Raw genomic sequence first — 24,999 nt, 5'->3', positions numbered from 1 at the left:
TGGTTTTTGATAAGAATAAAGACACAGCAAGCAGGGCTGAAAGGGGGACTACCTCTATAGTTGCATACAAGCTGCTGTTCAGGGGAAGGACGGGATGGTCAGTTCAGTTTTCCAACAATGTTCCTCATCTCCAACAAGCCACGGTAGCCTGATTCCTACCCCTGCCCACTCTAGCGCTTTTCAGTCAGCTTACCAAAGCCCCCTCCTCTACCCAGGACTACCACTGACAACCTGCCAGCGGCAGGCCAGCTTGCCTCATCTCCCTGAAGCCAGCATTCAACCAGCCCACCCTACCCCATGCCAGACTTGCTGGAGACCTCTGCCTCAGATTCTGTACTCTCCCACCTCCTCCCACACCCGATTTTCTCCCCAAGTCAGATGATGTCTTTCTGTCCATCTCAATGTAATTACAGAACCACCCAGTTCTCCCCACCAAGCAAATCATGCATTCTCTATGTTAACTACCCTGCTTTGTTCAAGCAAATCATGCATTCTCTATGTTAACTACCGTGCTTTGTTCATTATACATCGTATACAGGTATCAAAATATCACACTGTGCCCAGTGTGATATTATTGGGGTGCCTTCATCCTGCACCCCAACTTTGATGGTGTTTCAGAGGGACGGAGGAAGTGGTAGCTTGTTTACAACCCAGAGCTGGTTTTGAAGCTGAGAGGAACGCCTTGCTCATATTGTGCAATTCAGCTCTATATATAACATATATATTTATTATATACAAATATATGTCAATTAAAAATAGTAATTCAAACAATCATGCATCCTCCAAGAAAGCCACTGAACCACTGTCACCTCCCACCCCTCATCTAGATCAGCTCTGTCTGGTCAGCATCACCTTACCAGGAATAGACAACCCCATGGTCTCTCAAGACCAGCAGCAAAGGTATCTCTACTCCCATTTAGCCCTCAAAGGAAAATGAAGGGAATATGGCTAAAGTGAGAACATCCTGTAGATGAGTCAGTTATTGGGGGTTTTCCAACATATATTTAACGAGAACCTTCTCTACAAGAGCAAGTGTCAGAGTCCCAGCAGAAAACAGAGACAGGAGTCTCCTAAGTGTGGATTTGAAGATGGGGATCTGTTTGCCCACACAAACTGCTGGCTTAAGGTTCAGATGGCCCCTTGCAGAGAAGGACTAGTAGGGCAGGGTCAGCTACTTGCTCATTTTGATGTTGATTTGCAACTTGGATGCTGGAGAATTGGTAAGAATATTCAAACATGGTTCATGTACTCCTTGCAAGCCCTCCTATCTAATCATTATCTACATTCCAAACCATTCTCAGGTGGATAATCAGCAACCCCCCAAGACTGTGCCCGCTGCACAACTACAGAGCACAGTGGAAGACACGCTGAATTTCAGGTCAGAAGGTTGACTTTCTAGCTATGGGGACTTGGCCAAACCTACTCAGAGCTTCAGTTTTCTCATCTGTAAAATAGGGATCTTAATCCCTACAAATCTCACAGGACTGCTGAGAGTATCAGATGAGGTAAGTATATGAAATAGCTGTGCAAATTTGTGTGAAGGCCTCCAGAGAGAAATAGTGCATGCAGGTGGCATTACAGACATAGATTCTAGTCCTGGCTTTGCAACCAAATTATTATATGATTTTTTTTTTTTTTGTCTTGATCATCTTGCCTCTCTGGACATTGATTTCTTCATAAGTTAAATGAAAAGACACCTTTCAGCCCTGACCACTCCCAAACTGGGTCGTGAGATAGGAGCAGTCACAGACAAGGTCACCCAGGACAGGAGTTAGAGCTGAATTGTGCAATATGAGTGAGGTGTTCCTCTCAGCTTCAAAACCAGCTCTGGGTTGTAAACAAGCTACCACTTCCTCTATCCCTCTAAAGTAACAACAAAGTTGGAGTGCAGGATGGAAGGCAGTACCCCATCGCCCTCTGTCCCAGCTTGCATGGCCTTGCTCGGATGCTGCCCAGCATCATGATGAAAACATGCATGGAAATGTCATGATAGACTCACAGCTGTGTATAAAACAGTCTTAAGCCTGTTGTCAGACTTTAAACTGCCCTCCTCTGTCTTTCTGCCCATCCCAGGCCACTGGAGATGGAGGTAGAGGACAAACACACAGAGGTCACAGTGTCCCACATTTTTATCCAGATGGAGTCCCGTTTAAAATAGCAGCAAGGACAGCCACGAAGAGGAAGAAACTCCCCAAAGCCTAATTTGACTTCTTTCTGTTCTTTCTCATCCTGTGGCCTTCTCACATGCTCACCTCCTGGCTGGCCAACTTCTATTCATCCTTCAGGTTTCAGAGCAGCCTCCTTAGGCACCTAGGCTAGGTTATAGCCCTCACTCCAAGGCTCTAGCCCCCTGTAGCCTTTGATACTTCCTCTCTGGTCACTTGCTTAATCTCCATCTTCCTCTTAATCTACAAGCAGCAGAATGGCAAAACCAGTCTATCTCATTCATGTCTATATGCCCAGTGCCCAGCTTACTCTTGGCACATGGTGGCACTCAATATTTATAGGGTGCATGTATTTAAATGGAGGTGAGAAGTGACACCCCCTTTGTCCTGGTGGCAATGGTTGGTTAAGGGGCCAATATCGTTGAATCTCAGATCTTTTCTTACCACCATCTGCTTCCCACCTCCTTTTTTCCCCCAAAGCAGGCCTCTCTGAGTCACACAACCAGACCAGAGTCATTAAAACAGAAAAGCGACTTCCCTGCCCTTAGGATAGTAAACATTGTTCCCTCTTCCATGTTACTTTGGCCAAATAACTACCATTTACCTCACCAGCTCAGGCAAAATAGCAATACCCGCCTGCCCCCAAAGAAATAACTCCTTCTGCTGTTGCCAAAATCTACTTCAGTTAGGAAAACGTCCAAGATAATTGATGAGGTTTAAAATACAAATGCACCCAGAGCATAGAATAAGTAACTTATATTCTCACTCTTGATTAAATTAAATCCAAAGAGGAGTTTCTGGAAATAGCAGTAACTTATTTTGCATAGCAGTGATCTACATTTGCATAACATTATAACAGCATTATCTATCTCATTCCATCCTGCAGCAACCCTTTGAAGTGGGCCAAAGCAAGAATTATTGTCACCCCCATTTTACAGACCTTAAGTGCTGAAATTCAGAAAGGAAGACGATTTGCTTTGCCTAAAGTTAAACAGGCTTGCTAACTTACTGTTAGTAAGGGATAAATTTGAACCCAGCCTCTCTTTTTCTGCCACATCTGATACTTCCCTTAGGAAGAGAAGAGCTGGTATTTCAAGTCCTGGGTATAGTGGAACAGCAGGAACTAGGACAGAAAGAAGGAAAGGGAGTGGCTCTAGGTCTCACCTCCTTCACAGCTCAGCCCTGCTTTACCAGCGCTGTCTCCCTTCCCAGGTACCTAGCCTAGGTGAGATGCTATATCTGCTTGACCCTCAGGCCCTGATTGGGACAAGTTAGCAATAATGTTACAGTTACAAAGCTCACAAGTCCAGTCCTGTTTTCTGTACTTTTCTAGGAGATGAATTTAGCGAGGGATTTGGTTTCCAATGTGTTCCAAAACCTGTGAGAGAGCATGAGTTTTAGAAGGTGCCCTCAGACGGGCACAGTGACCTATGCCCTTAATCTCAGCACTTACGGAGGCTGAGGCGGGAGGATCGTTTGAACCCAGGAGTTCGAGACCAGCCTGGGCAATGTGTCGAAGCCCCACTTCTACAAAAAATAGAAAAATGAGCCAGGCACGGTGGCACATGCCTGTAGTCCCAGCTACTTAGGAGACTGAGTGGAGAGGATCACTTGAGCCCAGAAGGTCAAGGCTGCAGTGAGCTGAGATCACACCACTGCACTCCATCCTGGGTGACAGAGAGAGACCCTATCTCAAAAAAAAAAAAAGCCCTCAAGTTTTGGTTCCACTGTTTACCCTTGTCTGGTCTTTCATCCCTGAGTAAATCAACTTCCTGAACTTCTATAACAGGAAAGCATTTAGACCTTTGTCACAAAGTGTGTGAAGTGGGAACCTAGAAGTTTCGCATAATTATGTAGAGCCAAGGACAAACCTCCTGACGTAAGACAATGGGTGGCTGAGGGTCCCCAGGAAATTACCTCTTTCCCTGGGAATATAGAGGAGTAGGACTCCCCCTCCTGGGTTTGAAGTGAATGAGAGGAACTTAAGCTGAAGATTCTTTGAAAATCCCTGTGTAATTACATATTAAGGCCTGTATCTTCTTCCCTTGAGGCCTTTGCAGTACATTCAGTGGGGATGCATGCGCTAGGCACAGACGAGCCTAGAGATGTGACCAGTCAGCTTGGACACAACATAATTGAAATGTGATGTTTTATTTCAGCAGATGCCTCTGCACTCCCATAGGGCCAGCAAGACAGGGAAAGCAGACAGTCAGACTAGCTTTTTGGCCCACCTCTCCTGGATACATTTCTTTTCCTTTTTTTTTTCTTAAGACAGAGTTTTTGTCACCCAGGCTGGAGTACAATCGTGTGATCTCGGCTCACTGTAACATCTACCCGCTGAGTTCAAATGCTTCTCCTGCCTCAGCCTCCTGAGTAGCTGGGATTATAGGTGTGCGCCATCACACCTGGCTGATTTTTGTATTTTTAATAGAGACGGGGTTTCACCATGTTGCCCAGGCTGGTCTCAAACTCCCGACCTCATGTTATCTGCCCACCTTGGCCTCCCAAAGTGCTGGGATTACAGGCATGAGCCACCATGCCTGGCCTTCTCTTGGATACATTCTAACAGAAACCTAGGATCTCCCACACCCCTTTTCCAGTCAGAACAGATCAAAATGTTCTCCCTCTGGCCTTGTTTATTCACTAACTAAAAGGCCACTTCTTGACCTCTTCCTGGATTTCCCCCAACCACCCATGGAGGCCCTGAAACTTGCTTTAGGTTTCTTTTGAGATGTTGATCATGTTCTGCCTTCCATTAGAGCAACCATTTTAGTGCTTACCTCCTTTTCTAAATACTAATGATGTCTTGGAGTCTGTTCCCCTGTCTTCTACTTAACAGAGGCAGACTAGATCCTACAGAATAGAAATGAAAGTGAAGCGAGTGGTGAGAGGGAATTACCCCCATCCCCTTTCCTCATACCCTGCGGCAGTTGGTTCTGGAAGGAGGAACAATTTTCTGTTTTTTTTTTTTTTTTTTTTTTAATTTATTTATTATTATTATACTTTAAGTTGTAGGGTACATGTGCATAACGTGCAGGTTTGTTACATATGTATACTTGTGCCATGTTGGTCTGCTGCACCCATCAACTCGTCATTTGCATCAGGTATAAATCCCAATGCAATCCCTCCCCCCTCCCCCCTCCCCATGATAGGCCCCGGTGTGTGATGTTCCCCTTCCTGAGTCCAAGTGATCTCATTGTTCAGTTCCCACCTATGAGTGAGAACATGCGGTGTTTGGTTTTCAGTTCTTGTGATAGTTTGCTAAGAATGATGGTTTCCAGCTGCATCCATGTCCCTACAAAGAACGCAAACTCATCCTTTTTTATGGCTGCATAGTATTCCATGGAGGAACAATTTTCAATCAATGCTCTGGGGAGTCTGAATTTTCCATTCTAGCTTTCACTCCAAAGAATGGCAGAGAGACCTCTGAGGGCCTGTCAGCACCGGGAGAGCCAGCCCGAGCAAAAAGGGAGTCTTTTCCCTGCAACGTATTTTTATGCATGTCCTAGTCATCATCTGCCCAGTAATAGGCTCAAATGTCTGTAAAGGACACAGCCACTAACTGCAGGGAGCTTGAAGAAAGAGAAGAAAGATAAACATGAAACTAGCAGAAGTATGTAAATACAAAAAGAATTCTGTCTTGGGGGGGGAAAAGATGAGTACTGGCTTTGGGGAGGGTGATGGGCAAACTCTCTGGAGAATAAGACGTTTTGAGCCGTGGTTTCAGGTGTGTGTGTGGTAGTTGGGACAGGACAAGCGGGGAAAGCTAAAGTGCTCTGGTTCCGGGAGGAAGCAGGAAGTTATTTTCAGCATCCGAGGAGAAGGAGGAAAGGTTTCAGGATAGAGTGGCAGCAAGGTAGGGTGTGGGAACAAACAGGTGGGTTGGTGCCTGCTATGGGAGGCTGGGAAGGCCAATGGAGAGAGACACCAAAGGAGAGCTGTGGGGACAGCAGAAGCTGGGGTGTGAGCGCCCAGCTAGTCCCTTTCAGCACGGCAGTGCAGGGATCTGTGGAGGCCGTGCAGCCAGGGGTTCTGAGAAGCGCTTCTTCCAGCATCTGTTTCACCAGGGCCACAACACGTGTTCCAAATGCCACTTTCGCCCATCTCCTGCTATAGCTCAGGAGAAGTGGGAGGACCTATGTATCATGCATATCATCTCCCAGAGGGTGCGACAGATCATACCTGTCACTGTGCGCCTTCTCTAAATCCATCACCCTGGAAATTTTACGTGGTGTCATCAGCTGATTTAACACCTGTTAAAATCATCATTCCCACCAGACTCAAAACTGCAAGTGCTTTTAATGAGGCTCCACATAAAAGAATACATTTTCTCAGAGCCCTTAAACAAATTACATTAAATCCTCCACACCAAATAAATTATTGAAACAGCGATTAGAGTTTGGATCGTACCAACAGACCTGCTCAGAGGCAAATTTTCAAACTGCCCAACCACCTAAGCAAAGAGGTGAGTGAAAAATTCGTTCCTTTTCAATGGTTATTTCCACAGAAGCTTCAGTGCTAAATTAGCAGTGAGTTTTGTGTATGAATCTTCTTTGAAATCTAACATTATGTAAATGAAAAACCCAACACAGCGCAAATTAAGACTATTCTTAATTCTAAAAGGCTGCTATTCTGTGATAATGACGCCATGGAAGACTTTACAGTCTGCCAACCATGGAGTGTGGTTCCTGCTCCCCCATCTGTCTTGGATGCCTCCCAGCAGGGGGACACCCACTGTGTCCTCATTTTTTTATCCTGCCCACTGAAGTTAGATCCTGTCCACCCTTCCGCCCCTCTCCCACCTCATAATTTAATCTTGCCCAGATTATTTAATCACCTAAAATGGAACGAGAGATTGAAATGGGCTTAACCTGCATCCATGTGCAGTGCAAAGTACTAGAGGCGTGACGTCAGGAGCCCACTCACCTGGGTTTATATCCGGCTCTGCCACAGACCAGCTGGATCTGCTCAGGCACCTTCTCAGAGCCTAAGTTGCTTCATCCGTAGGTAAATATGAATTACCTACATCTGCAGGTTTAAAGGATTAATTGAGATTATACATGTCAATGGTTTAGAAAGAACTCCTGGCACATAAAACTTGTTCAGTGAATGATGCCTATTGTTACTAAGGGAAGCTCGGGTTAGGTATTGTTGGTAAGTCAATTTGGCCATTCAGCAATTGTTGGGTTTTTATTCAGGTTTGTACATGTCCCTTCAACCTCGCTACTAGGTGATATGTTGCTATAAAAACTGAGATTAGTTTTTAAATTAAACCATGTTTCTCTCTCTCTCTCTCTCTCTCACACACACACACACACAGACACACACATTTCTTAGCAAGCAGGTTAGAGGCCATCACACAGCCTGTACCAGAAGGCTCAGGGCACCCCTAAAACCCTTACAGGAAAACCTAGACCCCAAACAGATGTAGCGGTATTCTGAGGCCAGGATCCACCAAACTCCTGGTTAAATCAGGGAACAGTTTCCCTTTAAGTGGAGAGACAAAAGACCAGATGAATTTGACAGCTCTGGAGGAGGAATCAGCCTGCTGGGTCTGCTGGATTCTTACATCTTGTCCAAGCAAGCCCGCTCCAGCTATGTTTCTTGAGCAGCACTAATTTCACCAATGAAAAATAATTAATATCCCTTATGCTAATTAATACACCTTCTGATTCGCATGTACGTGATGTTCTCAGCGCAGCTCCCTGAAAAGCCTGAATTCCTGACCAGGATGCTTCAAGTGCCGATCACATTTAGAGCATGGATTTCTGATGAAGTCCCTTCAAGTGTGAACTGTACACCTCCAGCACGGATTAAAGTTAATGTATACACATATACATGACTCGGTTTATAGTGAAGTATTTAAAATCTACTACAGACAATATAGCAACTATGAATAAGGAAAAGCTTCCAACATCGATGGAACAGGAGAGTGGTATAAAACCATGGCTTTTCCTCCAGTGGGAATATTCATGCCTTAGGTTCCTGTCTGTTTGACATGGCATTGTGAGAATTTATTTCAGATATGCCACTGTAGACAGCCAGATATGGCCGTGTTTGGGCAGCAACCTAGGGCAGTCGTTTGTCCTAACCAGGAATTCATGCCTCAAGGGTGGTCAGCCAGCACTAGAAAGTCCAACGCTAGCTCAGGGTAGCTCTAAATCTCAATCAATACAAGTGATTTTTTACTAATTAGCATAACAAATGTGGAGAATGAATTTTCACTAATAGCTTGTTAGATTAGTAAGTATTAGAAACAGGCTCTCATTAGTAAAGTCAGAAGTATTCAAGACATATGGCTTGTCAAAAATATTTTATAGACACACTATTCCATCCCATGTCTTCTTGTCCTCTAGCCTCAGAGATGCCAATTGAATCTTTTTTTTTCTTTTCTTTTTTTTTTTTTTTTTTTGAGACAGAGCCTTGGCTGGGCATGGTGGCTCACACCTGTAATCCCAGCACTTTGGGAGGCCAAGCAGGCGGATCATGAGGTCAGGAGATCAAGACCATCCTGGCTAACAAGGTGAAACCCCGTATCTACTAAAAATACAAAAAATTAGCTGGGCGTGGTGGCGGGCGCCTGTAGTCCCAGCTATTCTGGAGGCTGAGGCAGGAGAATGGCGTGAATGCGGGAGGCGGAGCTTGCAGTGAGCCAAGATCATGCCACTGCACTCCAGCCTGGGCGACAGAGCGAGACTCCCTCTCAAAAAAAAAAGAGACATAGCCTCACTCTGTTGTCCAGGCTGGAGTACAGTGGCACAATCCCAGCTAACTGCAACCTCTGCTTCCCAGGTTCAAGCGATTCTCCTGCCTCAGCCTCCTGAGTAGCTGGGACCACAGGTGTGCACCACCACGCCCAGCTAGTTTTTATATTTTTAGTAGAGACAGGGTTTCATCGTGTTGCCCAGGCTGGTCGCGAACTCCTGACCTCAAACAGTCCACCTACCTTGGCTTTCCAAAGTGCTGGGATTACAAGTGTGAGCCACTGCGCCCAGTCCCAGCTGAGTCTTAATCCCTAGCTCTTCCTGTGTCCTTGCGTTTAAGGATTCTAGTTGCTTGTTACCAATCATAAGTTTAACTGAATGCTAACTCTGGAATGTTGCATCTACATCTAGTAAAGCACATTCAAGTAAGGTGCAATGAAAGCACCTAAAAGATTGCTGAGAGACTTCCTATGCCTTGTTGCTAATACATATTTCCTTAATAAACATCTGCCTGTATAGCAGAATCTTGTGCAAGGTTTGCTATCATTAAAATCTGGCAGTGAGGTTGTGGAGGAGTAACTAAACCTCATGTGCTCCAACTTGGCAGCTACTCTATCAATCAAAAATAACTAATGATTGGGCATGAATAAACTTATCTAGCTCAATTTCAATATGTTACTAAGTGCTCCTGTTGGAAAACCAGGGTAAGAGTAGGGGTAGTGGCACACAGGTTTTTAGGATCAGTGGATTACTTAGGATAAAACTTTAGCTGCATGCCACAGAGACCCAAAATGATGGTGGCTTACACAAGACAAAAGTGTATTTCTCCCACACATTAGCTGGTGTCTCTGCTGTAACTCCATGCAGCTATCAGTAGTTCAGGCTCCTTCTGTCTCATTGCTGTGCCATCCCAGGGTGCCTCCTTTGTCTGTATGATCCACAATGGCTCACCAGAACATCCTCAAGTCATCCAGTGGGAAGGAGAAAGGGCACAAGCCAGTGCATACACATCACTTCTGCTCACATCTCATTTGCCAGAACTTAGTTTCATGATCACAGCTACCTGCAAGAGATGCTGGGAAATAGAGGCCTTATTCTAAGCATCCATGTACCCAATTACAAATCAATGGTTCTCCATCTCCTTTTCCAGCTTCATCAGGCTCCTTGACTTCAAATCCAGCAGCTTTCCCAGCTGGTGCTCGTGACCCAAGTATGGCTTCTTTTCCAAGAGGGATGAATCCCACTGGCACAGGTGCAGTTTCTTTCCCAAGGCCTGGTGGCCTCTTGGGACCAGGCCCAGGCCCAGGACCCACCCTAAAGCCTAGGACAGGGGCTCTGCCAGGCCCAGGGCCTCTGTCTAACCCTAGGTTAGGGAGTCTTCCAGGACCAGGTCCTATGTCCAATCTAAGGGCAGGTGGTCTCCTGGGAGCAGGTCTTGACCCCAGAAGTGGTGGTCCCATGGGCCCTGGATCTGGACCTAACATGAGAGCAGGTGTTCTGTTGACCTCTGGGAATGGTCCTCCCAATCCTAGGCCGGTTGGCCTGGGCCCAGGACAAAACCCCAATCTGAGATCAGGCTTTTTAGAGACAAACCCTGCCCCCAGATCACGTGTGTTTCCAGACCCAGGCCTTGGGCCCAACCCAGGACCAAGTGGTCTGGGCCTGAGCCCTAATCTAGATGCCAGAGCAGGTGGCCTCTTGGGCACAGGATCTGGTCTTAAGAATGGCTGGACCTCAAGGCCTCAATCTTGCCCCCATTCTAAGAGCAGCAGGTCTTTTAGGAGCAAATTCAGCTTCTTTCTCACAGGCTTCTGGAAACATGGGCACAAGCCCCCTCCATGGCAAGAGTACCTGGCCCCATGGGCCCAAACTCGGGTCCTGGCTCTTGGGGAATTGGCCTTCCATGGCCAAATCCATCTCCCATGTTAAGGGGTCCTGGCCCCATAGGCCCTAATTCAGCTCATTTCTCAAGGCGAGGCAGCCCCGTGGGGGTAAATGCCAATTCCTTTCCCGGGGAGTGGGTTCATCTGCCTTCTCTCAGTCTTCTGGCACATTGGCATCAAACCCAGCTACCTTCCAAAAGTCTGCTGGCCTCCAGGGCTCAAATCCAACCATTTTCCCAAGAGCCTCTGGGCCACTTGGCCCCAGCCCAGCTAACTTCCCAAGGGCCGCTGGCCTGCAGGGTCCAAGTCCAACTACCCTCCCAAGGTCTACTGGCCCATTAGGCCCTGGTCTGTTCAGATTATTCATGACCTCCTTCCTCCTGAGTATGGAACGGGACCCCTCTTGAATGAAGGTCTTCAAGAAAGAAGTATTAAGGGAGAGTGTGATCTTTCCAGGCTCATGGCTTGCTTTGGGAGAAAGAAATTCTAGTTTCTATGACCCACCTTGGGAAAGAGGAATTCCGGTTTCTAGGAGTCAGGAGAGAAAGAGGGACAAGAGACAGGAGGGCAAGAGAAAGTCAGAGAGAACTTGTTTCTGAGGCTGCTGGTGGGGCTTTCCCATCTTCTTCAGTTCCGAGTCTCTGCATGCCATCCTCTGGCCCTCTGGAGTTTTTTGTTTATTTATTTATTTAGAGACAGGGTCTCACTCTGTCACCCAGGCTGGAGTGCAGTGGCATACTCTCGGCTCACTGTAACCTCCGCCTCCTGGGTTCAAGTGATTCTCTTGCTTCAGCCTCCCAAGTAGCTGGAATTACAGACCATGTACCATCATGCCCAGCTAATTCTTATACTTTTAGTAGAGACAGGGTTTCTCCATGTTGGCCAGGCTGGTCTCGAACTCCTGACCTCAAGTGATCTACCTGCCTTGGCCTCCCAAAGTGCTGAGATTACAGGCATGAGCCACCGTACCCACCCTGAGGTACCTTTTTCTGAGCCCTGGCAAGCTCCTGAGCACTACCAAATCCCATTGTCCCAGGCACCATGCCTCCCCGCCCAGAACACTGTGAATTTCCCTGAGGATCCAATAACTAAAATATTAATTAATGTCTGGTCTGCTAGGGGCCTCCTAGACTCTCATCCAGTCCCATGGCCTGTGTCCATTCTGACTGGCCAATGCCCTTGTCTTACTGAGTTTTAAAAAATTCAAATATAACTTGTGGCAGCAATGTCTGGAAATCATATTTTATGCAATGAGATATTTAACTTAGAATAGAGGAGATTTAGCAGAAGGCCAACTCAGCCATTATCTTTAAACATTTATATTAATAATCACCATCTTTACATGTTATTGTAAGTGCCTGTTGTGTGCCAGGATTGGATCTGAACTCAGTGCTGTATTTGTGCTCTCTCAGATTCTCAAAGCAATCCCGTATGGTGAGAATTATTTTTATTTTACTGACAAAGCTGCTGAAGATCAGAGACATTGAGTTACTCATAGAAGATACACAGACAGATCCAAGATTCAAACCCCTTGGGTGTCTGGCTCCAAAGTGGAAGTTTTCTCCATGGTGCCAAAGGACTCGTAAACAGAATGTGCAAAGGACTCTTACAGATCAATAATAAAAAGACAATCAATTTTTTTAAACAGGCAAAAGACTTAGATAAACACCTCATTAAAGAGAATGTGTGCATGGCCACTGAGAACATTAAAAAGATGCTTAGCATTGTTGGTCGTCAGGGAAGTGCAGATTGAAAATGCAACGGGATACCACTACACACCCACCAGAATGGTTAAAATTTCAAAATTTTAGCAGTACCAAATGTTAGAGAGGCTGTGAAGCAGCAGGATGTTTTATGCATGGCCAGCGAAAGTATAAAATGGTAGAGCCATTTGGAAAACTGATATTTTCTCATAAATATTCACCTATCATGTGATCTAAAAATTCCAAAAGAAGTGAAATTTTATGTCTACAAAAAAAGTTGGATAAGAATATTCTTTATGGCTTTATTTATTTTGTTGTTGTTGTTGAAACAGAGTCTCGCTCTGTCGTCCAAGCTGGAGTGCAGTGGCGCCATCTCGGCTCACTGCAACACCCACCTCCCGGGTTCAAGCAATTCTTGTGCTTCAGCCTCCCGAGTAGCTGGACTACAGGCATGTGCCACCACACCCGGCTAATTTTTGTATTTTTAGTAGCGATGGGGTTTTGCCATATTGGCCAGGCTGGTCTCGAACTCCTGACCTTGTGATCCGCCCGCCTTGGCCTCCCAAAGTGCTGGGATTACAGGCATGAGCCACCACGCCTGGCTGTGGCTTTATTTCTAAAAGCCAGACTTTGGAAACAATGCCAGTGTCTATCAATAGACTAAAGAGATAACATGAGATTTTTCATACTGTGAGATATTACCCCACAATTAAAAGGAACACACTATTAATGCATACAACAACATAGATGAATCTCAACAACATTATGTTAAATGAGAAGCACCAGACACAGAAAAGAGTACACACAATGAATGACTCCACTTATGTGAAGTCTAGCAACAGGAAAAACTCATCTATGGAAATAGAAATCAGAATAGTAGTTGCCTGTGAGAAGGTAGAGGGAGGGTGGGCCACAGGAAAGGAGCATGGGAAAATTTTTTGGATGATGGCAATTTTCACATTTTGATTAAACAATTAAGTTTAATCAGATTATACACTTAAGGTCTGTGCATTTTACTGTATGTAATTATGCTTCGAATAAAAATAAATTAAAATAAAGGGATGAAATGAGTTGCTTCTTCCAGTATTATGCCTTGGCACTGGAAGTATTTAAGCTAGACTAATGCTTGTCAGAGATATTGTGGATGCTTCGAATTGGGAGTTCAGATTAAGCAAAAAAAAAAAAAAAGCCCACAGATTTTAAGACTTTGGTGTGATGCTTGATATGTAATGCTGAACTAATCATGTATTTTGGAAAAGGCAAAACCTGCATTCATCTTCTATTTTGGAGAACTCCACGTAGATATGGAAACTTAGGTTACCAAAAAACTTTATTGAATCTGTTTCTTTTTCTTTTCTGAAATTCTTCCCCTATTTACCATTACCTCTAACTACTTGCCTCCTGAAACGCAAACCTTTAGCCACTCTATGTTCCTATGTCTTAGAACATGTGGTGTTTGCACGTTTCCTTTGTTAAACATCCTCCCTACCCCAACTTCCCATCAACTTCTGCCCTTCCTTGAAACTACACAGAAGTCAACTGCACCAGTAAGACTACCCTATAAGCCCTGTGGCCCACAGTTTGAATCTATTTTTGAGTCTAGATTACCTGTAACATAGCAATTTTCCCAGGCTAAATGATGCCAAGGTCCCTTCCAGCTCAAAGAGTCTGGCTCTTTGAACAGGGGAATCTGGGTTTGAAGAATGAAGAGAAACAACCAAGCCATCAGCAGTAGCATCTTCATCAGGTTCTACATGAGATAGACTGAATGATAGAATATCACCTGGGACCTTTCTGTGAAAACTATATTACTTAGAATTAAGTCAGAAGTTTAAATACCAGCTGATTAATAAGCGAACCAGTTGAGATTGCCAAACTTGTTCAGACTTGGAGACTTGCCATTTTGGAGCTGCATGGGAAAGAATTCAACTCAGTGGTTGCATAAGAATGGGTCTGTGCAGATGACATGGAACATGGAGGGTTGAAAGAAAGTGGGTGAATAAAACTCCAGGCTAAGTACTGAAGCTAATATTTACTGATCACTGTCTGTGGAGTCAGATCCTATGCTAAACACTTTGTGTCCATTCATCTTATTTAATCCTCATTGTAACTCTCTGTACAGAGGCTAAGTAGTGTGCCCAAGATTTCACAGTTAGTCAGTACTAGAACTGGGTCTCATTTTCAGGTCTATTTGACTCCAAAGTCCATATTCTTGCTCACTAGGCTCTAGTAAGTCCCAGAAAGGAACTGCCAAAATCATTTAGCCCCGTTTCTTAGTTCCAGGTACCTCAGCCATCCCAAACTGACTAACTTCTTTCCTGTTATTTTTAGGATTACTGGAAAGAGAGGTCTGTGGCATTCCTCAGTAACCTGTCCCAGTGCCTCTAATATCTGCAGCAAGAACATTCTTCTTTGTGTTTCATCTGAGTCCTCCCTACTTTTGTTTTATCATTCATAGGTGTGATGAGGCTCCATTTATACTTATAATTTCAGTGAAAGCAGGAGACTGCAGAAACCACTGCAGTAAGAACTTTAAATATTTTAGTGCGTCTTCTGTTTGAGAGTTGTCAGGTTCCTCTAGCAGTGCAGTCTGGAGCCATGTGAGGGGAGATGAATGAGGGGACATGAGGGGTCAAGAAGCAAATATTCATTAAAGAGATCAGGAAGTGGGTTTGTCCTCATTAAGGCATAATCGCAGCAGACCACAGAGCATAGTGGAATATGAAGCTGTGGTTTAGCCAAGGAAACTGTAAGGAACAAACCTGATAGACATGGGAAATAGGAGCAGGAAACCACAGCACCGTTATGCTGAAGCTGTGTAACAGACTTTTCCCCGTGGTCATTTTGCCTAAATCAACTAAAACCATGTCTAATATATTTAGCACCTATGAGGAACTCACTTCTCCTCCCTCTCCTCTTCTTCTTGTGTGCATGTGACTGTCTTACTGGACAACCTTTATTTCAAAAGCAGTGTTGTGAGAACCCAGCATATGGCTCTTGCTCAAGAGCCTCTCCTTAATCCTGAATTGTAGCCCAAGACATCACAGATCACTGAGCTGGGGTGTGGGAGGTCCTCAGGCTGTTGTCTTAAAGCTAGTAGAGGGCAGAGCTCAGATATGAACACAGGCAGTCGAGCTCCAGAGCCCGTGCCCTTAACCACTTCATTGCTCCTCAGTTGATTCGTGATCGTGATATCCCTAATCCCCTGACAAAAGAGAAGTACCCTGGGAGATCTAGCCAGTGGTTTACAATCATTTGAAAATTTCAAGCAGCAGAACTAGACTTATTACAATTAAAACCTGACATGGAACCTCAATGTATGAAACAGACAAAAGCAGATGTATGGTACTGAGGCTGTGGGGGACCCAGGGTTTCCAAAGCCCTGCTTGCTTAACTCTGCCAATCTGTAGGGTTCTGCAGAACACACAGTGAGGACTACGTCACTCTGTTAGCAACCAAGTAAATTGAAAATTGACATGTAATAGTAAATTGACATGCTTTTTCTTTTTATCTCTTTGCATTTCTTTCAACTAGATAAGAGAAATGAGACTCAGGACAAGTAGACAGAGCAAAGGGAAAGGGACAGAGCAAAGGGAAAGAGCCAGTGCATAGGGCGTTATCAGAGAGCAGAGCTGAGCAAGGCACTGCAGTGGGGCGTCATGGTCAAGGTGAGCCGTGTGCGATCATCCGCAAGTATAGGAAAAAGGGACAGGCCATTTGTGCCTAACACCATCCCCAAGAACTTTTGAAGGAAAGGTAAAGACAGGAAACTATGAACTGGGCCAACATGTGAACAGCTTTCTGCCCTCTAGCATCCCTTCTTTTTGTCTATGCAACAATCACATGTACTTTGCACAAGCCCAGAAATGGGAACCTGGTTTTCTGTCCTTTGCTTATGTTTGTAACCTTCCCAGGCCTACCTCAGGAAGGATGTCTATTGAGCAGATGGGTTTGTGAAATTTCCTAACAGGAGGAAGCTGTTTGCTACAACAACAGCTCAGAGGGTTCTTCTGCACTCCGCACTTCAGCAGTTGTGCCAGCTGGGTGAGGAAGAACACAAAGGGAACCAAAGCTGTGGGCTGGTGCATTTGAGTCAGAGGCCTCTTTAAATGTAACTGATGAAGAGAGATTGAGAGAGGATTATAATAGTCAGGCTGTCTAACTACTTAGGTAACCACACTTAGTGAGGATTCCGCAGATCCAGCAGCTGGATTTTAATTTGCCAGGCTCAGAAATTCCATTTTATCAAAGCACATGCCCTTATTTGGGCCATTATCAGTGTCCTAGATATTGTCCATTTTCCTTTAAGCCAGTCTTCATCCTTTCTTGCCCTGCCCTGTGCTTCAGGAGACTGGCACTTGGTTTCCAGTTGGCTTTGGCCAACTGGAGGCACTGCGAGGAGATCATAGTGTTGCAAAGAAAGGAGGTCAGGGGTTATTCTCCTACTTTCCTGCCTTCTAGGTAGTTATGGGCTAGCTATGTCCCTTTACTGAAGGCCTGCCCCTGTGGGGTCATTCTCTTCCATCCAGCTGTCCTTTCTGGGTGTCAGTAACTGCCCCTTCCTCTGGTCTCTTCAGGCTCAGGTTGGTAAGAGTTTCGCCGACTATTCGCCGAGAATACCGCATTATCTCATGTAAGTTTTGCACACTTTATAAATCATAGCTTTTAAAAATTCTTGTTAAAGTATCCAACTGCATATGCCATCTCAGAACACTTCTGCTATTCAGTCAACATCTGTCAAACTGACAGTATGGAAACGAAGATCAGAATAACTGCCCCCGAAGACTGTGATTTTATCCTATAACTTTATTAGTTTGGATTATTACAAATAGGTTTTGTTTTGTTTTGTTTGTTTTTGTTTTTGTTTTTGAGTCGGAGTCTCACTCTGTCATCCAGGCTGGAGCGCAGTGGTGCAATCTTAGCTCGCTGCAACCTCCACCTCCCGGGTTCAAGCAATTCTCTGCCTTAGCCTCTCAAGTAGCTGGGATTACAGGCATGCACCACCACGCCCGGCTGATTTTTATATTATTAGTAGAGATGGGATTTCATCATGTTGGCCAGGCTGGTCTCAAACTCCTGATGTCAAGTGATCTGCCCGCCTCGGCCTCCCAAAGGGCTGGGATTACACGTGTGAGCCACCACACCCAGCCACAAAGAGAACTTTCCAAAGCTCTTAAATTTGTCCTATGTACTATGCTGCCAATTTGAACAAGCTCCCTGCAGATGAACGGTAGTGCCTGGGTAATAACCTGGTTAAATATGTATAGGTGTTAAATAAGCTTACTTTTTCACTCAATTGTGTAAGATTGTAAAACTAAAACTGTATAAAAGCAGTAAATTATTAAGAGTGACTAAATATTAATAGGCTATAGTACGGCAATTCAGTGCACAGGCTTTAAGATGAGACAGATAGGGATTCACATCCATTAACTGTGGCCTTTGGAAAGTTGCTTCACCTCTCCAAGTCTTGGGTTTCTCATCTGCAAAATAGTCATGATAATTGAGTGCCCACTTCTTACAGGTATTGTGAACGTTAAATGAGATTCATAAAGTATGAGTACCGTGGGCATTTGAAAAATGCTAGCTATTATTATTGCTATTAGTTTTAATTTGCAATTCCCTAATGACATGATATTGAGCATCTTTTTACATTCTTATTTGTGCACTATATATCTTCTTTGGTGAGGTATCTGTTCACAGCTTTTGTCCGTTTTATAGTTGGGTTGTTCATTTTCTTATTGTTGCATTTTTAGTGTTCTTTTTATTTTTTATATGGCAGTTCTTTATCAGATATGTCATTTACAAAAATTTGCTTCCAGTATGTGGCTTGTCTTCTCATTCTGTTGATACCACTGCTATTGGTAAGTTAAAATAATGATATACTTTAAATTATCTCAGAGAGTTGTCAAGAGGATTATATGGGTTTATATATATATATATGCACACATATATTTTGTTGTTGTTGTTGTTGTTGTTTTTGAGATGGAGTCTCGCTCTGTCACCCAGGCTGGAGTGTAATGGCGCAATTTTAGCTCACTGCAACCTCTGCCTCCTGGTTTTAAGCAATCCTCCTGCCTCAGCCTCCTGAGTAGCTGGGATTACAGATGCTCACCACCAGGCCAGCTAATTTTTTGTAGTTTTAGTAGAGATGGGGTTTCACTCTGTTGGCCAGGCTGGTCTCGAACTCCTGACCTCAGGTGATCCACCCGTCTCAGCCTCCCGAAGTGCTGGGATCACAGGCGAGAGCCACCGCACCCAGCCTATAAGGGTTAATATTTTTAAAGTACTTAGAACAGTACCTGGCACATAGTTACCAGCTATATGAATGTTAACTAATATACAGATAATAGTTAAGTGTGAATACCTAGAAATAATTTTATTCCTTTCCCCCTATCTTGTAATTATTCTCAGTCACTTTTCAAACTACCTTTGGATTTCTTAAATAGAAAAAGACCCTTTAAATTCTTCCTGAATTTTTTCTTGGAGTCAAAAACCTTCCTAAGCACATGTAAGGTTGTTTTAAGTTTTGATTTTTTCTTTAAGAGATGGAGTCTTGCTTTGTTGCCCAGACGACTGAAGTACAGTGTGATGATCATAGCTCACTGTAGCCTCCAACTCCTGGACTAAAGTGAGACTCCTGCCTCCGCCTCCAGAGTAGCCGGAACTACAAGCACCTGCCACTACATTCACTGAATTTTTAAATTTTTTGTAGAGATGAGGTCTCACTATGTTGCCAAAGCTGGCCTCAAACTCCTGGCCTCAAGTAATCCTCCTGCCTCGGCCTCCCAAAGTGTTGGGATTACAGGTGTGAACCACCGCATCCAGCCCTAATTTTTAAGCATTGGTCAGCTTGCTGTCAAAAGCTATCTCAAGCAAGTTTTCTTAATTGTTTCAATCCTCACACTCCCAAATGAGATCTTAGATATATTTTTAATATAGTGATAGAGCCACTGAAACTTTGCTTCCTAATCCAGCCTCTCACCTTTACCCTACACCAGCAACATAAGCCAGAGAAACAACTGGTTAGGAAGAAGTGTCTGGGTCTGGAGCTGTTTGTTATCTGGCAATTTAGAGATGAATATCCACTAGAGAGACAACTCAGAAGGGAAAAATGCTTTCTTAATGAAATGAGTCAAGATTATTGCTCTCAAAGTGTCAAATTTATGATAATAGGAGAATATGAATTTCTTATTTAGACCAGATAAATGTTTTTATGACAATTAGTCCTTGAATTTATGACCTGTGTTTGGTTACAGAGAGTAAGGCACCCATGGCCCAGAATGAAATGCTGCTCTCCTTCTACTTCCTTCCCTTATCCTCAGGACTTAAGCTTCAACTGCCTCTTTTCCTGGGGGAGCCAATGGACCCTAACACCAGAATCCTCCCCTCCTGGCTACAGAGCAGCAGTACTGAGTACATGAGCCAAGCCACTGATACGCCATGGAGCTTGAAAATGTGAAACTTACCGTATACAAGAAAAAACTTAGGGAGACTGAAATTTGACTATTTCTCCAGGGAAGGAGGTAGATTCCAAGAGAAAGGGGGATTGGATGGGGAATCAGAAGGTGAAGAGGTTAAAGGGAGCACAAAAATGAGAGAGAACATAGGAAGAAAGGAATGTCCATGAGGGATGCCCTCTGCAAGCATAAGCAGTAGGATCCAGCCCTTTGTAAAAGGTACAAAGGAGCAAATTATCTAGAAGAGGCATAACCCTTTACCCCTACCTGTGTCTGCTTCCCTCTGTATTAGCCGGTAGTCTTTTAGATGTAAGGGGTAGAGACTAAAACCAGCTGAAGTGTTAAAGGAAATTTATTGACTTATATAACCAGGAGGTCTAGAGGTGATCTAACTTCAGGCTTGGCTGAGTCCAGGATTTCAAATTATAAGGACTGTATTTTTTGTCACATCTTAGTTCTATAGGTAGCTGGTTCCATTGGTTTCACTCAGATTTTGTTCATATGACCCAAAGATGATCACCAATTGTCCCTGGCTTATACTATCCTTAAAGAGAAAAGAGAGAACCTTCTCTCCCCACCACATCATTCAGTCCACATCAGTCCCTGAAGAGGATTCTGCTGAGGTCACATGCCCCAGTGTTCTATATCCAGGAGGATGAGGTATTTTGGTCGGTCAACTGGAGACATGTACCCACAGTAATCAGCAGATGTGGTGAAAGTACATTTCCCAGAAGGAAGGCTTGAAGCACAGCCATCCCAAACAGCCCCGAACTCCATTTGGCTAGAATACTTTTCTAAACTTTTCAATATGAGGCTGTTTTAACATCCATGGCCAGGCACAGTGGCTCATGCCAGGCCTGGTGGCTCACATCTGTAATCCCAGCACTTTGGGAGGCCAAGGCAGGTGGATCACTTCAGGCCAGGAGTTCGAGACTGACCTGGGCAACATGGTGAAACCCAATCTTTATGAAAAATATAAAAATTAGCCAGGCCTGGTGGTGAGCACCTGTAATCCCAGCTGCTCTATAGGCTGAGGCATGAGAATTGCTTGAACCTGAGAGGTGGAGGTTGCAGTGAGCCGAGATCGCGCCACTGCACTCCAGCCTGGGTGACAGAGCGAGAATCCGTCTCAGGGAAAAAAAAAAAAAAAAAAAAGCCGTGGTGTTTGGTGTACATTTAGTAGGGGAGAGGAACAATGTGGGTTTGATGCCGTGGTGGACATTGAGGACAGGGGTCAAGGGTCAGGCAGGGGTCATCCTCTCAGGACTCTTTGCACTTCATGGTGGACCACTAGATGATGAAGACAATCTACACAGACATTGCAATTTAGATTTTTTAAATCAGAGGGTCACTCAACTGTACCACCTCCCCAACTTGCCCTCCTTACCTCCCCAGCTAGTAACGAGAGACACACCTGTGAGACAGAAAAAGAAAGTCTCTTGGCGCAGATTGTGTAATTACATCAGCCATGTTTATTCTTTTGTACTCTCAGTTCCCTAATTTCCTTTTCTCTTCATTGGGGTAAAAACCAAAAAGACAGAAAGTAGAGGGACCACGGCCATATTATTCATAACTCCTCTGTGATAACTCCGTGATGCCCCTTATTTTTCAGTGAGGGAGTTTTCTGACAGCTGGCTTTTTAAATTCATCTACTAGACAGTTTAAATTTAATGACCAATTTCTTTTTAATAACCTTAGCAGGCCCCCCTAGAGTTTTAGCCATTTAAACAGAATACAATAGAAATTTCCAAAGAAATAAAAGGTGATTACTTTATACAGCTTCTCACATTCAAACACATTTGCATACATGGCCCACCTGAAAAGCTAGAACTAATGAAATTATGAATGAGATTCTCATTTTTCTATTCTCAGAATCCTCTCCCTCCTGGCATCTTTCAAAACTCTAATCTGAAATTATTCCCTCCAGGAAGTCATCCTTGATTAATCACTCCCAACTCTAATTATGTATTTCTTTATGATATAAACAATAGCTGTGGATATAGTTCCAATTAGGTTCACCTTCTCTCATTCATATATGGATTTAAAGTTTCCCGAGTCTTGGGATGTGAATGTGTTCTTGGGCAGGGATGTCTTCTGTCTCTGTGTAGCCATTCCTTCCCTCTGCCCTCATCCCCAGGACTGCTTTAAGCAAAGACGAAAGAGAAACTTATTTACTGGTATAATAAAAGATCCTGGGCCCTACAAATTGCCAGATCTGAGGTGAGATTTGAGCTCTGCTGATACTAGCGGTATGGAGGAAAAGTTAACTTTTTTAAAGCTTAATTTTCTTACATGAAAAAATGATAAATTCTTTAGGGCTCGTGTGATAATTCAATAAGATGTGTGTTCAAAAGCACTTAAGGATGCTTGTAGATCTTTTTAAAAGTATTTGTTTCCTTAGTGATATGATTGCAGAAGCTGCCGAGTCCATGACATGTCTTTTTCATCTGTTGTTGGCATCTGAAATTCTTTTCCAGAAGACAAAAGCCTTTTATGCCAAATTAGAAATAAGGTTGAGGTCAGGCACAGTGGCTCACACCTATAATCTCAACACTTTGGGAGGCTGAGGCAGGTCGATGACTTGAGCCCAGGAGTTGGAGACCACCATGGGCAACATGGTAAAGTCCCATCTCTACCAAAAAAAAAAAAAAAAAGTACAAAAATCAGCCAGGTGTAGCCTGTGGTCCCAGCTACTTGGGGTGGGAGGATTGCTTGATCCCGGGAGGCGAAGGTTGCAGTAAGCCAAGATCATGCCACTGCACTCTAGCCTGGATGACAGAGTGAGACCTTGTCTCAAGAAAAAAGAAAAAGAAATAAGGTTGAAATTGCAAATAATCTTGGGGTAAGTAACAATGAACTTAAATACATTCACTCTGCCAGGCATGCTAAACACCTGGCCATGCATCCCTTCACTGATCCTTCCCCTACCCGTGATTGACACCATAAATTGGTCGGAGTAGAGGTCCCACTCAGCCCACGGCATGCCTCAGAACTCTCAACACAAGGCTCTCTAGACAGACACTACTGATCAACTAAAGTTTGGGAGGGTCCAGTCGTGCTAAGACATACGTCATTGACACTGTTAATCTCTGAGGAGCAGGGTTTGCTTAGAGGATGAGGGGAAGATTAAAGGAAGGGATAAAAGAGCAACCATTGCTGGATGTGGCAGTGACAAAGGGCACCAGGAGAGAAAGTACAATTTCTCTAGCCTGATAAGTTTTCTCACATGTCACCATGACCCAGATAGGCATTGCTCAGGGCCCAAGTGAAAGGTTTGGCCCATGAACACGCTGCTTCTTGACCTAGCTCCTCATTTTCACATCTTTGCTGTCTTTACCTCTTCGTTGTCAACGCTGACCCACTTCTCCGTTCCAAAGTCCCCCACGTGTAACTCCCTCGGTTCTGAGAGGAAATAGGGGTTGGGTTATGTCTGAGGTATACTCCAAGTCCAGACCCTGTGCTCCGTGTTGCTGACTTCAGGGTCCATTCTCCACTCAGCTTTCCCTTCTGGATTGACACTTCCACCGGCAGATTCCCAGTAACCAGCTGATGATGAGCAATCCCTGGGAGCCCTCTCCACACCCTGACCCCACAGGCTTCCGCCACCGGACAGAGTCTGACCAGTGGTGGGACGAGCTGTAGACTAAAATGGTGTGCCTCCTTATGTTGCCTTAATCCTCACCAGCCTGGACAAGGCCATCCACGGAGTGACAGCCAAATACATTGAGGTCAACTCAAAGTGACTTAGGGGTGGCTGAAGTTAATGACTGTTGAGTATAATTATCTCTCCTACAAATGAACTGTGTGTTTACGAGCTTATCAAGCCCCTTTTCTGAACCTTGGTTTTCTGCTCTGATCAGCGAGGGGGGCTGAACTACTGTGGAGAAACAGACCCCAAGGCTCTGCAAAGAATGGATGGACCATGGATGGGCTCTGTGGGGAGACATTCCAGGGCTCCCTAGCTGTGGGAAAGAGTCCAGGAGCTAATACAGTTTTGCCTGCCCTTTGTTTTCACCAATTGTCATCTGATTCAAGAGAAGCTCTTCTCACAGTAGGGTAGTGCCAAGAAGAAGAGTCAGATGTGAATACCTCACACATCACTCTTCATCCATCCATCAATTCACCAGTCCATCCATCCATCCATCATTTTCATTCATTCTATACACACATACATTATTCTATTCATATATCCATTCTACACATTATTCATATGTAAATATGAATAATATGTCGGGACACTGGGATGCAATAATAAACTAATCAGATGTCATCACCACCTTAGGGAGCTACAGTTTATTGTAGGTAGACAATAAGCAAATGAGGTGACAAATAAAATAATTACTAATTGTGAAGTTCCTGAGGAAACAAACAGGGTGGTATGATAGAAAATGGTCCGGTGCGCAGCGCCCCGCTCCCCGGCCGGCCGCACGTAGTGGAGCTTTGCCGGGGAGGCGCCGGCCCCGCAGCTGCACAGCTCGCAGTTCCCGCGGGAGGTGGGCGGGCCAGGTTGGGCCGCGCGCTGCTGAGCCGGGACCTGGTCTTGGAGCTCTGCGGCCGCGCGCTTGCCCTCCCGGGCGGTTGCAGTCGCCGCCGCCCCTTCCGCCCCTTGCGCGGGACTGCGACCTGAAAATGTGACTTTTACTCATGTGAGCTGCCTTCAGAGAAACCTCCTCCAGAAACAGGAGAATGTGTGGCTCTCCAGTGTGGTCCCATCTCTGCAGGGTTTGTGGGTGTTGAGGGACCCAAACCTGTACCCGATGTCACAGATGCATTACTGCAGTAAGGAGCATGTGCCACACTGGAGATTGACAGGAGCAGGCTCGGACACAATCGGAGTTTGCACGATGCAGGTGTTTTTTTTTCCGCCAGAATTTGACATTGCAGCAGAAACAGAAAATGAGATTACACATGAAATTGTGGAAAAGGAGGGCGACTCAGAGACCACAGGGAGCGTGGGCGAAGCCCTTGAGAAGGAACTGGATTCCATGGTGAAGCGCGGTGAAGCGCGAATCCGGGATAGACACAATTTCCCAGAAGTTTAACACTCAACTACCCCTTGAACCAGAACAGATTCTCAGATAATGGCC

At 44.7% G+C, this 24,999-nt stretch overlaps 1 pseudogene; it reads left to right on the top strand.

The window, feature by feature from the left end:
* Positions 1 to 9,994: 9,994 nt before the first annotated feature.
* LOC112605974 lies at positions 9,995 to 23,328 on the top strand (annotated as a pseudogene).
* Positions 23,329 to 24,999: the final 1,671 nt, after the last annotated feature.

Source organism: Theropithecus gelada, chromosome 14 (genome assembly GCF_003255815.1).
Source record: "Theropithecus gelada isolate Dixy chromosome 14, Tgel_1.0, whole genome shotgun sequence".
NCBI classification, from domain to species: Eukaryota; Metazoa; Chordata; class Mammalia; order Primates; family Cercopithecidae; genus Theropithecus; species Theropithecus gelada.
This window is presented reverse-complemented; position numbering and strand designations above follow the sequence as displayed.